We start from the raw sequence: 5,975 nt of genomic DNA on the forward strand, positions 1-5,975 counted from the left end.
GTTTGTGTGTATAAAAACATCTTCTGTATTTTCCACAGTATGCATCCGATGAAGTGAGCTGTAGCTCACGAAAGCTTATGCTCAAATAAATTGGTTAGTCTCTAAGGTGCCACAAGTACTCCTTTTCTTTGTCCGTTAAGTGCTTCTCGACTGGGCATTTAACTTGCAGATTCCTTTCCCAAGAAACTGACCAAATGCTTACTAAGGCTACATAGACATCAAGCAAGTACACAGCCAATATTCGTAACTTCGAATACAAAAATGATACCTACATACAAACAGGATGAATAGATTCAGTAGATCATAATCTTTACAGACATATGTTACATGGCATATGTAGCATAAAACTATTCCAGTTATGTCATATATACCTGCATAAGCATATTTCCATAAAGCCTTATGGGGCAGGCAGAATGCAGGTTTGCTTAATTAGCTACGGAGATAAGCCGAGCTGGAAAAGCTCTTGGATACTGAAGTGGGGGAGGTTCTACGTGCATCACTGGTAGCTCCATGTTGTGGGTGGAAGAGTTCATCTTTGATGGCTGTTTGTAGCCAGTCCTAAGGAACTCTGCAAGGAACTCTGTAGCCAGTCCTAAGGAGCTATCCCAGGCGGAAGGGATAGCTCAATGGTTTGAGCATTGGCCTGCTAAACTCAGGGTTGTGAGTTCAATCCTTGAGGGGGCCATTAAAGGATCTGGGCCAAAAACTGGGGATTGGTCCTGCTTTGAGCAGGGGGTTGGACTAGATGACCTCCTGAGGTCCCTTCCAACTCTGATCTTCTATGATTCCCTCACATGAACAAGTGTCACAGCACCAACAAGAGAACTCATGCTGGTGGCAGAGATGGAAACTAGAAATCTACACCAGTTAAATTAACTAGCCCAGCTACAGGTGCTGTTCTTCATGGCCAGGAGCTGAGTCTTTCTTTTGCAACATATCATTATGAATGGATCATAAATCCCAAGAAACTGTCACAGTCATTAGGCCCCAGAGCAAGGTAACGAATTTTGTAAACCAAATTTCTGTTCCTTCAGGGGATTTTTGGCCACAAGGTCTAGCAAATGCCAGGAATGTGTAAATGAAACGGATGTGTGGGAGGGAAGGGAGGTTCGGAGGCTAATAGTGAAAGTTAGACAAGATAGTGACTAATTAGCAATAACCTGAAAAGAAAGTAAGAACTGGTGAAAGAACTCGCAGGGGGTTACCTGTTGGAGAAAGTCTGTTTAAAAAGTAAAACTAAAGGGCAAACTCTTCTGGAATAATCTTCAGCAGGCCCTACAGCAAGAGCAGAAGGTAGCATTAGCTACAGCCAGTCACTTTATCGGCAGAAAATCAAACATGGCCCAAAGCTTATCATTGTAACCAGGCTTTGGCCACCCAGCCTTTCACCAAGGCCACTCACACTTTCAAGGCAACTTGGACGGGGTGAAAATTTTCCATCAAAACTGGTTGTCAGTGGAAAATGGGTTTGTAACTTAGAGATTTTTTTGAGAAAAATTATTTTGAGAAAAATAGCTTTCTATGTAAAATTTCCATTTTTTTGGTTGAAAAAACAAATGCCCCAAAATTGAAATATTTTGCCAAAATAATCTAAGTATTTTGAGTCAGCTATTGCATTGCAGTGCCCCATGGGAGTCCTAAGTCAGTTTCCGCATGGCCCCATTCTCCTCTTTGTCGTAGGTTCTGCAGCCGGCCCACACCTTCCAGGATGCGCCAAGTCTAGGGATTCCCAGGCTGTAACCATCTCCTCTCACCAAGAAGCAGGGGGACCATAGTCCCCTAAACTGAAAACAGGACACTGGCTGAGAGATCATCAGTGCTCAGGGAATTTACTTACAGCATGCAAAAAAGATATGGCAGTTTCACATATTGTATATATATATGTTCATCAATTTTATAGTGTCATTTATTTTACTTGCAATTCAGTAGCTACTAGCATTGTTCCTTGTCTTGCTACTGTTCTTCTGGGTGTGAAGTTGCCTGACACCATGGCCGAGCTCCACTGCTCGGCCCACAGTTTGAAAACCTCTGGCTTATGGTGTTGGAGTAAGTCACCATTTAACTGAGCCAAATACTTTTTTTAACACTATGCTGGATGGTCTGAATAGTAAAAATGGTTTTATTATAAGTAGACCAGTGTGCCCTTGTTGCCAAGAAGGCCAGTGGCATTTTGGGCTGTATAAGTAGGGGCATAGCCAGCAGATCGAGGGACGTGATCGTTCCCCTCTATTCGACATTGGTGAGGCCTCATCTGGAGTACTGTGTCCAGTTTTGGGCCCCACACTACAAGAAGGATGTGGAAAAATTGGAGAGAGTCCAGCGAAGGGCAACAAAAATGATTAGGGGTCTGGAACACATGACTTGTGAGGAGAGGCTGAGGGAACTGGGATTGTTGAGACTGCAGAAGAGAAGAAAGAGGGGGGATTTGATAGCTGCTTTCAACTGCCTGAAAGGGGGTTCCAAAGAGGATGGATCTAGACTATTCTCAGTGGTGGCAGATGACAGCACAAGGAGTAATGGTCTCAAGTTGCAGTGGGGGAGGTTTAGGTTGGATATTAGGAAAAACTTTTTCACTAGGAGGGTGGTGAAGCACTGGAATGGGTTCCCTAGGGAGGTAGTGGAATCTCCTTCTTTAGAAGTTTTTAAGGTCAAGCTTGACAAAGCCCTGTTTGGGATGATTTAGTTGGGGATTGGTCCTGCTTTGAGCAGGGGGTTGGACTAGATGACCTCCTGAGGTCCCTTCCAACCCTGATATTCTATGATTCTATGATTTAGAATAGTTTATTCTGAATAGCGTACATGTCATCAGCTGGCAAGAGCAAACAGGCCAAATGTCCTGTGACACTAGGGTTGCCAACCCTCCAGGCGCTGACTTTTGTTTTTGCTGGTGGGTGCGCCACTCCTGTCCCACTCAGCCTCTTCCCCTGAGAACCCTCCCCCCCCATTCCCACCTTTGTTCCCTCCCCCGAGGACCTCCCCCGGCACTAACACCTCTCCACCCCCTCCTCGAGCGCTGCTCACTGACTCCTCTTTGCCCTCTCCTGCCTTAAGGGTGAGTGACGGGGAGAGGAGCAAGCAGCGGGGGCCTTGGGGGAAGAGGCAGAGCGGGGGCAGGAAGAGGCACAGCATGGCCAGGGCTACGAGGGGAGGAGGCCAAGCGGGGGTGGGCCTTGGGGCAGAGTGTGGGTAGGGCCACGGTCCGTGGGTGCTAAGCACCCCCTATTTTTTTCGTGGGTGCTCCGTGGCTCATGCACCCGCGGAGTCGGCACCTATGCCCAGTGACATCTGGGGCAGAGATTAAAAAGAGGGCTGCCCCAGCCAAAAGGGGCCGTATGGTCACCCTGCCAAGAAGGGAGCCCATGAAACCATAGGAGGCGTTGTTCTCCTACGGATCCCGGCCGTCTACAGCAGTGAAAGGGAGCATGAGGAACCTGAACTACACTCCCATGGGGCCCTGAGGCAGCTTTTCTGAATCAAAAGATTTGTTTTCAATTTCTCACCAAAAAGTCAATGGCGCAGAGATGACATTTTCCAGCTCTCTGTAACAGGCCCCTGCACCCTGCACCCAGCACTGAAATGGGGCCACCTCCATGGCACAGAATAGGCCCTGACTCAGAGGGAGCAGGCCACCCACTGAATCAGCCGCACCACTTCCTGTATTCCTCCTGCCTGACCCATCCACCCAGCACTGTGTGCATGTATTTCTGCACCCAGCCCCCCCCTCCCCTCCCCAACTGGGACTAAAGAAGAAACCTCTAACTGGGTCCCCATTGTTAAAGAATTTTGAGCAGAGATGGGCCTGAGCAACAAAGTTTAGCTCCACATCTGGATCCAGACGTCCCCAAATCCTTTAGGCCATCTCTAAGGGAGAGCAAAACTATGTCACAGCCTCTGGCGGGGCCCAGCTGTTGTTTACAAAGGGGTTTTTGTAAACAACACACAACTTACTGCAGATACAGGTGTGATTTTCCACCCCCTCCAGTTTCACCCCAGGATAACTCTGTTGGGCTCAGTCTTCAGCTGTGCTGGCATAGGAAGAGATGCTTTAAGACACCTTTATACCCTTCTGATTGTGGGCTGATCTAAGTAGCGCTGGCTGGTAATGATCATCTCCAACTGCTGGAGGTTGCTGGACCACAGCAGTGCCCCCACCCCTCCCCTTTTCCCAGCCACACCCCCTATCCTGGGGGCTGCAAGGGAAGTGGTGTGGATCTGGTTCTGATAGATCTGTGCAGCCCTGAGATTCCCCACACCAGCAGAAGTCCCCAGGAAGTTGGTTAAGCTGGCTTCATTGCCCCTTTGTGCTGCCCAGAAGTACAAAGAGGCTGTGTCAGGGCAAAAGATCTGGCTCCTTGTGTGCAGGGGAGTTACGCCGGCTTTACGCTGAGTGCAACTGAGAGCAGACTCAGCCCTTCTGCTTGCAAAAGGAAATCTCCCACCTGTCAATTGCTGCAGCAAACTCTCGTGAATTTAGGGTTTGGGTTCTGAATCCTGCCATTTCCACAGAGGGATAGTGCTTTGTGATGCAGTGCGTAAGGGTCTCTCACTGCAAGGCCTCTCAGGGCTGGCTTCGGCTGTCCATGGCAGAAAGCACGCCAACAAAAGAAACAACACAGTGACATGCATGAGGCTAAACCAAAGCGTTCTGCACTAAGGGACATGGCTGCGAAGGATTCTGGGATGTGGGGAGACGTGAATGGTTTTGAGGTCACAGAAAGACACGTGGGTGATATTGGAGTCAGGTTAAAATGATTTCAAACCCCAGAAAGAGAACGTGGAGACTCTAGTCCCCCTCGCCCTCTGAGGCACACTGATCGCTCCGGTGACACAGATCCTCCTCGTGCTGTATCTTGTCTGCGGACTGACTCTCCTGAGCCCTGCACTCACATCCATCAGGAGTCTGTGTCAATACCTGACTCCCAGGGCCTCATCCTGCTTCCTTGTCCTGGCTGACAGTCAGAAGTAACTCCAAAGGAGCCAACGGAGTGACACAGGTGTGCAGCCAAAGTGTCGTGACTGGGACTTGGGCGGCCTGGCCTAGCGGGTGGGGCAAGGAGTCAGCCCTAGTGGTGAGAGCAGCCATCCAGCCAGAGTCAGGGAGCAGGAGTCAAGCAGAAGGTCGGAACCAGAGTCAAAATCTGCACTGAAGCACAGAGCTGGGGTCCAAAGCAGGGAATAAGGGCAGAGCCTGTAGTAGCAGCAGGCCAGGTACTGGTAAGTTACACAGACAGCTTCTTGGACTGTCCTGCAGGCTTAAATAGTGCACCTGAACCAATCAGAGGGCACCGGCGTACTGCCAAGATCCTTCCATGGGCAGCCCTTCCTGTGGTGCTTCGTCGCCCAGGGCTTGTAGTGCATTGATCCGGGCTCAGCCAAGTGACAGCACAGCGCATCAGTCGCCAGGAGCCCTTTAGACACAGAGTCTAGTGGAGTCTCCATCCTGAAGAACAGCCCCTGCAAAGAGCCCCCAAACCCAAAAGCCCACACGTCTCCTTTGGTTTTACACAACCTTCCAAACGGGGCCGGATCCCCGCGGGAGTGCACCAACATCAGTGGAGCTGGGCTGAGTCACACCAGCTGGGGTGACCCAACCCAGGGGCTCCTCCGAACAGAGAAGTCACTCATGGACAGCACCCAGTGTGACGCCCTGCAAAAAGCCATTGTACTCTGGCACTTTGGCACGTGAGCAGCGGATCTGAGGCCTGATTCTCCCCTGGCTTTGCCCCTCGTCATTTATACCTGTGCAAAGGGAGCGTGAAACACTCATCAAACTCAGAGCATTTTACATCCCGTAGCACAGGTGCAGTGATCCCCCGAGGCACAAGACATTGGGCCCCAGCCCCTCACGCCTTGCAGTGAGCAGCCTCAGACTCCTGCCTGGAGCAGGGCTGTTTATTCTCTGCCCTGGGAAGGGGTTGCCTAAATGTACAGGGTGGGCCGCTCCACCTGCTGATGTAACTCAGGAGTGCCACATT

The sequence above is a fragment of the Chelonia mydas genome, chromosome 15, assembly GCF_015237465.2.
Source record: "Chelonia mydas isolate rCheMyd1 chromosome 15, rCheMyd1.pri.v2, whole genome shotgun sequence".
Taxonomy (NCBI): domain Eukaryota; kingdom Metazoa; phylum Chordata; order Testudines; family Cheloniidae; genus Chelonia; species Chelonia mydas.